Consider the following 12,766-nt stretch of genomic DNA (forward strand, 5'->3'; position numbering starts at 1 on the left):
GAGTCTGGTCTGAACACCTTTCAAACCATAAACTAACACTCGACTCTGATGTGAGTTGCATCCAGAACTTTTGAATGGCAGTCTTAAGAAAGGCTTAGAAATTCAACGCGCTTTCCATTGCACTACAGATTCGCGGCCTTACCCAGTTTTCAGCACAATAGTTTGCCTTAGAACGATTTCGTTCGGGACACCCATCTCACTTCTGTCTGACCTCGTCACACTCTCCAGTATCTGGTCCTTATCCACGTGTGCTCTGGATCTTTAAGTGTTTGGCTACATACTGCTGAAATGTCCTCATAACACTTAGCATTACCGCACGTTCAAATAAGAAATTCCAGATGAACAGCACTCTATGGGTGAAAGCGTTCTTCCCCAAATCTCCTCTAAATCGCTTTTCTCCTGCTTTTCATCTATGTCACTGGTTATTATTCCTTCCGGAAAAGCCTTATTCCTGTCATACATATCTATCCTCTTCATAATATGTGCACGTTAATCAGTTTCTCACTCAGCCTTCTCTGTGCTTAGTTACGCAGCCCCAACTTAGCTCATCTACCTTCACAATGGGAATGGTCCAGCCCTTGGCATTATTTTCATCTCCTGTGAACTTCTCCTCCTGTAATCAGACGGTTCCTGCGGTCTTGCGATTACAACGGAAAATGAAATGCTCTTTGAAGAAATGCCAAAATGTCTGAACAAAATCAGCAGCTCTTGTCCATCTATGATGAGAAAGGACAGTGAAAGCTTCGAGTTCAATGATTCGTGTTCGGAACTGATGGGATGTATGGGTGGGTGAAAAATGTGGAAGAGGGCGGACAGGATCCAAAATGATTGAACTCGATGTTGGGTCCTGAAATCTGCATGGTCTTTCAGTAGAAAATGAGTTGCCCAATCTTCCAGCTTGCGCTGTGCCTTGAAGAAGAACTGCAGCAGACCAAAGACTGGTATGATGGCTTGGGTACACAATGCAATGTTAAAGTGACAGGACACTGGAAGACTGGGGTAATTTTTGTTGATTCTGGGCAAAACTTAAGTGATCTCAGCTTGGTCACCGACTCTGTTTTCCTCTCTCCATTGTAGAGAGATCACATTCTCAGCAGGAACTAGTTTTCTGGATTGAATGAAGTGCAGGCAAATCACTGGAAGATGCGTCTGGAAGTTTCCACAGTGAGGAGAGACATCGGAAACCAGCAGGAAATGTATCTTACAACATAGAACGTTACAGTGGAGTACAGACACTTCGGCCCTCGATGTTGCACCGACCTGTGAAAATAATGTGATGTCCATTGCAATGAAAAATTAACATTTCTTTTGAAACCAATAAAAACACAGGGAAACAAAAAAAGTAAGGGCCTGACTTTGCAGAGGGCAAGTGTTGCAGACAGAAAGAAAATCGATGTATATTTAAACCGAACTAATAGCAGACTTACAAGGCCAGCAAACTACCGTATCAACAGCCAAGGAATTAGAAAACAAATCTCCATATCTGGAAAGGAACTCGAATGTTTCAGGCCACTGACCTTGAAGTGTTTATACGAAGAAGCGAATTGTACTTTAAAGGGAATATGTAAAAGCTATGAGGCGCCCATTACATGAGGCGTCTTGCCAATGTATTACCTGGGACACGGGAAACCTGAATTTGATGGAAGTCCACGCGCTACATGCTGAAAACTTTCTGGCCCAAGAGAAGGAAAAACGGAAATTAAAGATGGAACAGCAAACACTTAAAGCTCAGCTTACTCTGATGCAAATGGTCGCCCAGCAGCTGGGAGGAGGTGCTGCGTGAAAAGAAGGGCTGGCAGAGGTAAATCTGGCGGGTGCTTTGTTTGCAGAGCAATGGACCACTGAGTGAGGCAGCAGACGCCCAGACAGCCTCAATCGGCCCTGGAGGCTGGGCAGCAGGGTGACTAATGGAGGAAGGCTGAGGGGGAGGTGGGCAGGCCCAAAGTTACAGGTAAGCCTCTTTGCTTTAGGCTTGGCAACGAATAGTCGCTTATGCTCATCTCGACTACTAACCTTATGGGCACTGAAACATGTCCCACGTCTATACTGAGCACTGCGTTTGCGAAACGTGAACTATATTTTCAGTACAACGATGATGCATATAAGTCAATGCTTACATCTATGTTATATGTGGAAGGTGCACCTCTTACTTTTTTGGAAGATACAAGGTCAACATGTTCAGTTCATAAATAAAGGCAGTTCAGAGAGTCGACGGAAATAAAGATGAACGGAAGCTTCCTGAACTTAATGGGCGCATCAGGAGTCATGGCACGAGAGAGATTTACCTCACCCCTATTGTGCGAAACCAGTAATGGGGAAACATTCCAATTCTCATTTCTGTTATCGGAATTCTGTACTTTAAATCTGATGTCTCGGGATCTCATAGTGAGACTGGGGTCCGATTTGCGCAGTACCCCGACGGGCTTGCAGGTAATACAAAAAGAAGATTTAACAGTGCAGGCTGGAAAATATGAATCACGACCCCTGATGCATGTCAGAGAGCGATAGGTTCCGTGAGCGATTCACTCACCCAGGAAGCAAGTAGCCATGTTTATCCCATTAACACAGATTTCCTTGCTGGAGATATGCAGCACTGCACAGCACTCATACACTGCGATGGTCCTGACAAATCATAAGGGAAGGATTGGTTCAGGAGATTGGTTAAACCAGATCAGTTGTTATTGTGCGAATTTTATTGGAATGATCACAGATGTGCTGTCACTTTAAACGTTTTGAAGTATCTGTGACGGTAAATAGACCCTGTTTGTTGACGTGGGAGGCTCTTTTCCTCACGGATCATTGGCGAAGGCATCCAGCGACAGGTGTCAGAATTTGGGACCATGGATACGACAGGCACAAAAAACAAAAGATTGTATCTTCAGGGTCGGTGTGGGTATCTGCTTCAATGCAGTTATAAGGACGTATAGGAAGAAACTAAATTGGCTAACTCAGGCATACATGACAGTCCAGGTAATCCCTGCCAGGAGTGTCGTCTGGCGTTTACCTCTGGTAGATGTCTCAGACCCAAGATTAAGAAGGGTCCCAACTGATTTCAGGGCAAAAGGCAAACACAATGTGGGGCTCATACGAATCCTTAAGAATAACCCCGAAGTCTGAGTATCGTCCTTGCAAAGCAAAAGAGCCGTTAAAACCCGAGGCTGTGCAAGGAATTACTCCAGTCTTTGAACCTCTCTTATAGGCTGGAGTGATTATCCCCCGTGAATAATCACTGGTGAGAACACCCATTTTTTTTCGTTCAAACAGGCAAACATTCCAGGTGAATCGGGGGAATGGAGGTTTGTTCATGACCTGCAGGTTATCAAGAACGCTGTTGTTCCGCACACCCCAAATGTTCCCAACCCCTATATTATATTGGCTCAAATTCCACCGGATGTAAATGGCTCTCTATTATGGATTTAGCAAATGCCTTGTTTTGTGTACCGTTACACGCTGACAGTCAATTCTGGTTCACTTTTCCATTCAAAGGCAAATTGTATACTTTCACGTGACATTTTGAAGATTACTGTGAGTCCCCACCATAATTAACCAGGCTCTGCACACGAGTCTGGAGACTCTTGTTTTAACCGGGGGGTGGGGGAGTGGGGGTCAGCGCTTCTGCAGTATGTAAACGAATGCTTAATCGCAGCATCAACAGAGAAACAATGTGAGAAAGGTAGGCTTGTGATGCTCTGCCATCTAGTCTTGCAAAACTACAACTTGTGGAACAACAGTTGAAGTTCTTAGGTCACTTAATATCTGAACAAGGAAAGACCATTGGTCAAGACAGAGTTCAAGCAAACCAGCAAAATTCAAAGCCTCACATGAAGAAACAATTGTTATCCTTTTTGGTCATGTGATCCTACTTAGAATGTTTAACCCGCATTACACAAACCTTTAGGCGCCTAAAAGTGACATAGTTCATGGTTCAGGTTTGCAGAGCTAGAGTCTGTTGCAGTGACCCCTGAGGCCTAGAGTGCCTTTGTTGAATTGAAATGGCATTCCAAACTACACCGACGCTGGGATCCCAATCCAAACAAGCCTTTTGTACAAACAGTGGATGAGAAGCGTGCCTGCATGACATTTGTGCTGATGCAGAATTATGTGTGGAAAGTTTAGGTCAGTAGCTTATTTTTCACCTCAACTTAGATCCCGTAACGGCAGGATTGCATAATTGCCTCCGTGTCCTGCCTGCATTTGAAAAGGCTGCTGTTGCTTCCAGGGACATAGTCGGCTTTGTTGAATTAAACTGACTGGTCCCACATGCAGTATCCTTACTGCTTTCTGAGCAAAACACAGCACACATGTCGGCTGCATGTTGGCTCACATAAAATGCTATGCTATTGGAGAAGCCTAACATGACAATAAAGCGATGTAACGTCCTTAATGCTGCTTGTCTTCTCCCCACAGAAGGAGACTGAGACCAACATGATTGTGTCGCTGTAATTAATGACATTTGAAGCCCGAGAGCAGACGTGTAGGAGTCACCAATTTAGAATCAGGATACGGGGTTTTATTGTGGATTGGTCAGCATTCAGAAGCAAAGAGATAGGCCAGTGTCTGGTATTTTGTCGCAACTACCTACGAGGTAGTCAAAGCGGGATCACTTCCTTCTCATCTGTTAGCGCAAGCAGCAGAGCTGATTGCCTTGATTGTGGCATGTAAATTGGCTGAAGGAAGAACAGTGAATATTTACATCGACAACAGATATGCATTCGGGGTTGTACATAATTTTGGATCCCTGTGGAAAAACAAGGGCTTCTTGACCTCCACTGGAAAGCCAATCACATAATATGAGCAGATCTCTGACCTCCTGAAAGCAGTCCGATTGCCTAAATCTATCACTGGATGTACATGTGAAGCCAACAGGAAAAATTATGATTCAATTTCTCAAGGCAATGAAAATGTAGGCTGAGCGGCAAGGACACAGCAGCCAATCAGCCGCCAAGTGATGAGTTTGACATGTGTATGTCACATATTTGTAATCCAAAGCAGACTTATGGGAGTTACAGTCTCAGACCACAGCGAAGGAGAAGCGTGAATGGACAAGGGCAGGGTGCAGAATGAGGGAATGGGTGTGGTGTGGCCCCAGTGGGAAACCCTGTCTACCACGATCTTTATTCCCTTTCTATGCCAAAGTAACACACGGTAAGGACCATGTGTCAAAAGTGGGGATGTACGACAATATTTCATCACGATGGTACAGAAAGGGATTTACTCATTACTCATAAAAATAATGTGAATAATGTGTTATCTCTGCCACGAATAATGTGGGGAGGGGAATACAAATGAATCAGGCAGAACACCCCCAATCCCAACTAACAGCCAGCGAAGGGAAAAGGCATTGTCTGGTAATAGTTGATGTTTTCCCATGGGGTGGAAGTGCTCCCACGTCGAAACAGGATGCCAGTGCAGAAGCCAAGGCTTTGCTAACTGAAATAATTCCGAGATGGGGCATCCCTGAAAGGCTAAGCAGCGACAATGGAAAGCCATTCATAAATATTGCCCTACAGCAGATCAGTGATTACTTGGGAATAAAGGTGAGGCAACATTGTGCTTACCACCGAGCGAGCGGTGGGGCAGTGGAAAGAGAGAAATCTATCCTTAAAAATAAATTGGCAAAATGTTGTGAGGAAGTAGAGGTGACATGGACAAAGGCATTTCCAATTGTGCTAATATATATAAAGGAGAGGAAGAGTAAATATTAGTACGTTTGAGATTTTTTTTGGAAGGTGGCCCAATACAGGAATTGGCCAAGACCGATTGTAAAACAGATAACAGAGCACTGTGAGGACGAGATATTATGTTACGGTATAAATCTCACCACACTTCTGTCTCAAATACAAAATCAAAAGAAGGGCAGCACAACCGCAATCAGCAGAAGGGAAGATGCACAATCTAGAACCTGAAGCCTGGATAGTGGTGAAAGACTTCAGGAGCAAAAGCATGAAGGCGAAGAGCTGGATGGGACCGTTCCAAGCGCTCCCTACAACACAGACAGCTGTTAAGATCGCCGAAAGAGCCACGTTGATACACGCCAGCCAGTGCAAATGTGTAGTTGACCTTGAGGAGACATCGGACAACACCGGATCCAAATAAGTGTAAGTAATGATTAGAAGACTCATAGAAATATGGGGCTGCATGGCAGGACGAGTCGTGAAGGCAGGGGTGTCTGGGATACAACAGCAGACGGTAATCTTAACCAAGGATGTTAAGTTGACCTTTACATGCCACCCATGCCCGTTTGGTAACCAGGACGACTATAAATAAGGCAATAAATATTTACACAGAGATCCTTGAGTACCCAGTAACTGGCATTGAGTAGTATCCATCACGGCTACAGGTATGCCTGACACGGGATATCGGTTTCCTGTTATCAAAGAAGGAGGTGCCATGGCAAGGGTAATAATAACCAAGATTCAGAAGAGCGATGAGGAAGCCTGGTGGTGTGGAATAGATAGACCCTTCTCCGATATCTATAGACAGGTGAATATAGTGGTACAGCCTCGCACCCACCCCACCCGAGATGCAGTGCAGAAGGTCCTCCAAGAAATCGTAGCTCCTGGACTCGAAAAGATGAATGTCCAATGACCCTCACTGCAGATGGGCGGAAAGGCCTTTTCCAAGCTGAGAGAAATGGAAGAAAGAAATAAACTGAATGGGCAGTTAAAATGATCACAAACGAAAAAATAAAAGTGGATTCATTCAAAAATCATACAGCGCCATATTTGACTTTCCGTGGAAGTCGACTGTTAAGGACTCAGTGGTCTCACTGCTGTAGCAATGGGGGATTTCCTCTGACCGTTTATGTTGTTGACAACCTTCCCAAAGCAGGTAATTTGTATGGAACTGGCAATTAATCCAGTATTGTCACAAACAGGATTCAGACTAGCATAAATCAAAGAAGTGTGAATCCTGGAAATCTGAATCAACAACAGGAATTGACAGAGAAACTCTGCAGGCCTGACAGCATCTGTGGAGACAAAGAGATTTAATGTTTCATATCACAGATTCAGGCTACTTATGATTTTTATTGTTTTATTGCCTGGGTAATTGTCAATTTCACTTTGCAAAACAGCATACTTACCAGAATCTCTCATTAGCTGACAGACGTCATCTGTAAAAATGCAAAATTCCTTTATCGGCTGTAATGCTGTTGCTGTTGCCCTGAGTTGGTGAAAGGCTGGTTTACATTACCTTTTTCTTCTCCTTTATGTCGATGAGCAGCCATGGTGAATGGAGAATTTCTGTTTGTGTCCCTTTGTCTCTCTGTACCATCTAACTCTCTTCTACATTCTCCCACTCTCTGTCTGTCAATATCCCTGATTTTTCATTTCTACTCTTGGAAAAGTGTTAAAATCGGAGGCTATTCCGTGGCTTTCTACGCCCCCCCGGCCAGAGTGTGTAGAACTGGGCTCACAGTCTCCAAGTAATGTCTGTGTTACTTAGGTCTGAGATCAGGTGACATTTGTTCACTCAAAACGTTATGAGCTTTTACAATTCTAAATAGTAATCGTAATAGACCAGTTAAAAAAGCAGTTTCACTCCAATTATAGGATTTCTATGATGCCATTGCCGTTTGCCGAAAATCAATGAATGCTGACAGCAGACAATGAGAGCCATTATCTCACTGGATGCGTTATTACTACAACATTGTCCTGCAAGTCTACAGTGTCTCCTGCGTCTCTTCATTATTCCCAAAAAACGTGAAAAGACGGAAAGAGAATAATAGTAGAAGAGATAGACAAATCCTTGTCGAACAGAGTAAAAACAACTCTGCGTTGAATTAGGAGGATAGAACATAGACTAATGGGTCCACATCAGGAGGTAGGGCTTGGTAGCACGAAATAATAACGGTCTGAGCTCCAACACAAGAAGCATGGTGAGCCATCACTTTCGCGATGTTGGATAAACAATACGGCTTTTACAAGAAGTTTAAACAATGAACTTTCAATGTACAGAACATTTGACAGCATTTGACACCATTAACGTCTGGTTATTACCATATGCTTTCACTGACGAAACCACAGACACGGTTCTTCAAATCAATAAGGGCATTTAATGAAGTATTTGATCACAGTTAATTGGACTACCTTTCTGTAATAAAGCTGCTCGATGAGAATTTATATCAACGTCCGCTTGGGCAGGAAAGAAGTTCACAGTTGGTGACTGTCCACTGAAAATGTACAGGAAGAGGCAATCTCTTCTTGCTTTGATTTCAAACTGATACCTTCACCTATTTAACCTGACAGGATAAACAGTATGCGTTCATCCTCTGGGGGCCGATTTACAGCCTGAATGTGCACAGAGGGAAACTCATACCAAGAGACCAGGGTAATTGTGGTGAATTTACCAGGAGTGGTGTGTGAGTTGGTGTTAACAGTGGGCAGTAATGGCTAAACCATTAGCACTGACATTGATCCTTGTACCAACAGCTCCTCACTCACTTTCTGCGCCATTCATCTCAGTCATCACTGACTTTCAGTTTATCCTACTTTCCCTTCGAAACTTTACTTTTGTTCTGGACCACTTTCGGATGTCCACTTGGAAACAGCAGTTTTTTCAAACGAAGTTCTGGAGAATGCACGTCACTCTTTGGGATAGGCTTCACTTCCCAACCATAATTACTCAAGAGATTGAGATGATAAGTTACTTTACTTCGTCCTCGAAGTGCTCAACACAGTGATACAGCCATGATGTCGATAGGGAGGGAGTTCCAAGAATTAGACATAGCGACATTGAATGAACAGCGAGATAGTTTCAGCTCAGAAAGGCGAGATCCTTAGAGGGGATTTGCAGTGACAATTTATTCGTGTGTGTGCTGCCATGGCTGCCAGAGGATGTGGTGGAGGCTCCTACAATTGCAACATTTTAGAGGCATTTGAAATTGTATATGAGTAGGATGTGTTTGGAGGGATATAGGCCGTGTGCTGGCAAGAGGGACCAAATTGGGTTGGGATTTCCTGTCAGCATGGACAGGTTTGAACGAAGGGTCTGTTTCCCTGCAGTACATCTCTATGACTCTATGATTCCAGTTGGATGCAATCAATCACTGGATTCCTTCTGGCAGAATCGTGTCTGTGGTCTCTGTTGAAGCAGAAAATGGTTTTCATTCAGAGTAGCCACAAGAAGAGAAATAAATCTTCATTTCCTGACTTGGAATTTTATCCAGGCCTGGGCGATTCAAACCCAGACTCTGAAGCAGGGACTCCACTGAAGTTGACAACAACCCTTTCGACCTAACCTGTACAAACTCTTGTGCCTATCGTTCTTTGTCCCCACATTTTGAAGCACCGGTCCTTGCCGTGGGTGGTGAAGCAGCTAACTACTGCCTCGCAGAAAAACCGTGGGGTCAGACACCCGATCGATCTGTCATGCAGCGGGGATTGCATTGATCAGAACAGACGTGTTTGCTGTGTGGGACTGAAATTGAGCTCGATCACACACAGATACGGTGTAACAGCTGCCAGCAGATGTGGAGACGGTTGGGACAGTTTCATTCGCACTCTGGGAAAAAGACTGGATCCTAAATTCAGGGAAGCTAAGTGTCACAGATAGAAGGCTGAAAATTAGTTTGGCAACAATATGAGTCATGATCGAATGGCGGGAAGACCAGATGGGCTGAAAGCTCTAACTGTCCTCCGATGCCTTCTGGTCTATGACCATCCAGTATCGGAGGAAATAGAAACAGAGTTAATCATGCATTTCGAAGTCCTCCTCCCATAACTCGGTGAGGTGAGAGATGGAACAGTTCTGCTATTAAATTTTGAGACTGGGAGAATGTTTGGAGACGGAGTAATAAAAGAGAAACTGAGTACAAAGTTGAGAGTCAGGAGATATTCAATAAAATAGGTAGACGGAGATGGACATGGAGTAATAAGTGTCAATGGTCTTGAAGACTTAACTCGGTTTTCCATTCCAAGATTCTACCAGACCTGCTGAGATTTTCCCGCAATTTCTTTTGTTGGTACTGAAACAGAAGGGAAAATTCTGATCCTGGACCAATTAGCTATGTCTGCTCTGTGGACGTTTGAATTCTCTATTCGAAAAAATCACTTCTGACCCACACGGAAACCTCACTATCCTGCATCACCCCCATCCCCTGTTACTGACAATAAGCTGTTCATTACGTAAACACATGTGGGTACACAACAGCATCATTTACCGAGTGAATTGGGAGAATTTCAGGGAGACTTCCATTCTGTTTCCATCAGAGCATTCTCATTCAGTTAATTCTATTGCAGCACCATTTGACATGCAGCTGTCACTGTCATGTGGCCATTCGCATTCGACGTCTCTGGACATTTTGGTTGGGGCACGTTTGGAATGGAACCTCACGTTTTGGAAGGGACATCGTTTATAGCATATTCGGCTGACCTGATAACCTTGTCTCTTGCACATGCAGTACAGTGGAGACAGTTTTCACTCAGAAACCAAGAGTTGATCAAAACGGAGGAAAAAATGTGTCAACAAAACCTGCCTCAGCGAGCGAATTCGCTCTTGGAACATTAAAGGAGAGCGGCAAACCTATTAACAAACAACAGCGCCCTGCGTGGGCCTCGACCCCACACCATTGAGATGAAAGGTCTCAAGCTCTACCGACTGAGCGTACCAGGGCAGGATTGGTGTTGGTTAATTTATCATTTCTAACTGAGTTTAATTCAGCTGACACGGCAATTTTCAAAAATCTCGTTCATTCCTCCCCATTGCAAATAACATTATCCAAGTCTTTCAATTCTCAGATTTATTCCTTCAGACCATGACAATCCATTGAGGCCTTGCCCCGCGATTTTCGATTCTCTGTTAATATTTTCATATTTTGACCCTGATCCTTAGGTCGCCGAAGTGATTCCCAGACACTCTGGCAGACTGCAAACCAATCCGGAAAATACCTCAGGAAACCAAATCATTTTTGATTAGAGTGTAGGGAATCCCATCTGCTGAAGAGACACAGTCCTCACAATCAATACTTTCTTTGTTCTACCTGCCTTCAAAGTTTACCAGTTCTAATATTCGAGAAAGGAATTCTGATTATAAAATGTTTTAAAAACAGGAACAATCTTCTGAAGAAATTTCCAATTTGAATTAGAATGTTTTACCTTTTCACACGGTAACAGCCGTCCCTGAGGAAGGAGTTTCCATGAGCTGTGTCCCAGGGCTGGGCAGGAAGCCGCTGATTGAAATTGCAGTGGCCCCTTTCTGTTGGCAGCTGGGGCTGGTAGAGAGTGGGGTCACATTTTGCTGCACGTGACCGTCTCACTCATTGCGGACTCAGGGTCAATCATGGATGAGTTCCCGTGGTTGTATTGTCAGCACATGGTCGCTCTCAATACTTGATGTGAAATATTTGAGGCTCTGTGCTCTTTTTGGGCTTGGACAACCAATATTTCAGACAAATGCTCTGACCATTTGAGACACAGCAACTGGCAGCAAAATTGTGCGTGTACACATCCAAACGCACAGTGATCGAGAGGATGTGGACAGCAGTAGTTCTCATTATTTTAAGAATCAGTTGCTCATGTTCCCGTGTTTATCGCAGAGGGTGAGAGACCCGAGGAGTAACAAACACACCCACAAAGCAATATCAGGACCTGTGTAGTTCAGTCATAAAAAGCTGCCTGCAGTTGTTCTATTGCAAAGGTGGGTTTGAAACCCACGACGCAAAAGAGATTGGATCCTAAACCCAGCACATTAAACCTCTCTGGATTAGTGGTGCTGGAAGAGCACAGCAGTTCAGGCAGCATCCGGGGAGCAGTAAAAATCGACGTTTCAGGCAAAAGCCCTTCATACAAGGTTTCGCCCGAAACGTCGATTTTACTGCTGCTCGGATGCTGCCTGTACTGCTGCGCTCTTCAGCACCACTAATCCTGAATCTGGTCTCCAGCATCTGCATTCATTGTTTTTACCGACATTAAACAACTCGGCGACGCTCCCTGACGATAACTCAGCGCTAAACATGTCAAGACTAATGTTTCAGCATCGCTTCACTTCAGAAGATTTCCCTGGCACTTTCTATGAATACCTTAGCATAATTTAAAAAAAATTGCAACGATTTGAAAGGTGTGCACGGTGTGGACATTATTGAGAAGCTGAATATTCTTCAACAGTTTTCCCCGGAGCTTCAGGCCTGAGGGATGTCCTTGCAAAAGTTTACAAAATCATGAGGTAGACGAGCAGAGAACATAGTCAATCTACACTTTTTCAGAAGTGACGTGAGTTTAAAGTGAGATAGCATAGGTTTAATATGAGAGCAGTACAATTTGAAAGGGATGTGAGCGACACTTGTTTTTAATACAGGCATTTTTGTGCGTGTGGAATAAATTGCCACATTTAGTGGCAGAGTTTGGTGCACTCACAACACTTCAAAGGCATCTAAATGGGTATGCAGACAGGAATTGTTCGGAGAGATAAGGGACAAATATTGGCAAACATGTTTACATGAGTTACGGTCATCTGTTCAACAGGTGCAAGGTGGATAGGAAGGTTTGCTTCCGTGCTCGGCAGTTCTGTGACACTCCAGTACCTGACAACAGTTTGAATACACCACTTGCAATAACGCATGCTGTTTGTTACTAAGTCAGCGTGTTTGAAATTTTTTTTTCATGAGGCATAATGTTTGGAAATGACACAGAGAGGAATGTTTTCCAGACATTTACAGACAATGGCCATTCTCCTTGATACATTCTCAAGTTCTCCATCAAATAATTTCGTTGACTAAAAAAGAACCTCACAAATCGTGTTATCCCCTCAACTGTCCAGTGAATCCAAA

Source organism: Chiloscyllium punctatum, chromosome 29 (assembly GCF_047496795.1).
Source record: "Chiloscyllium punctatum isolate Juve2018m chromosome 29, sChiPun1.3, whole genome shotgun sequence".
Lineage (NCBI taxonomy): Eukaryota > Metazoa > Chordata > Chondrichthyes > Orectolobiformes > Hemiscylliidae > Chiloscyllium > Chiloscyllium punctatum.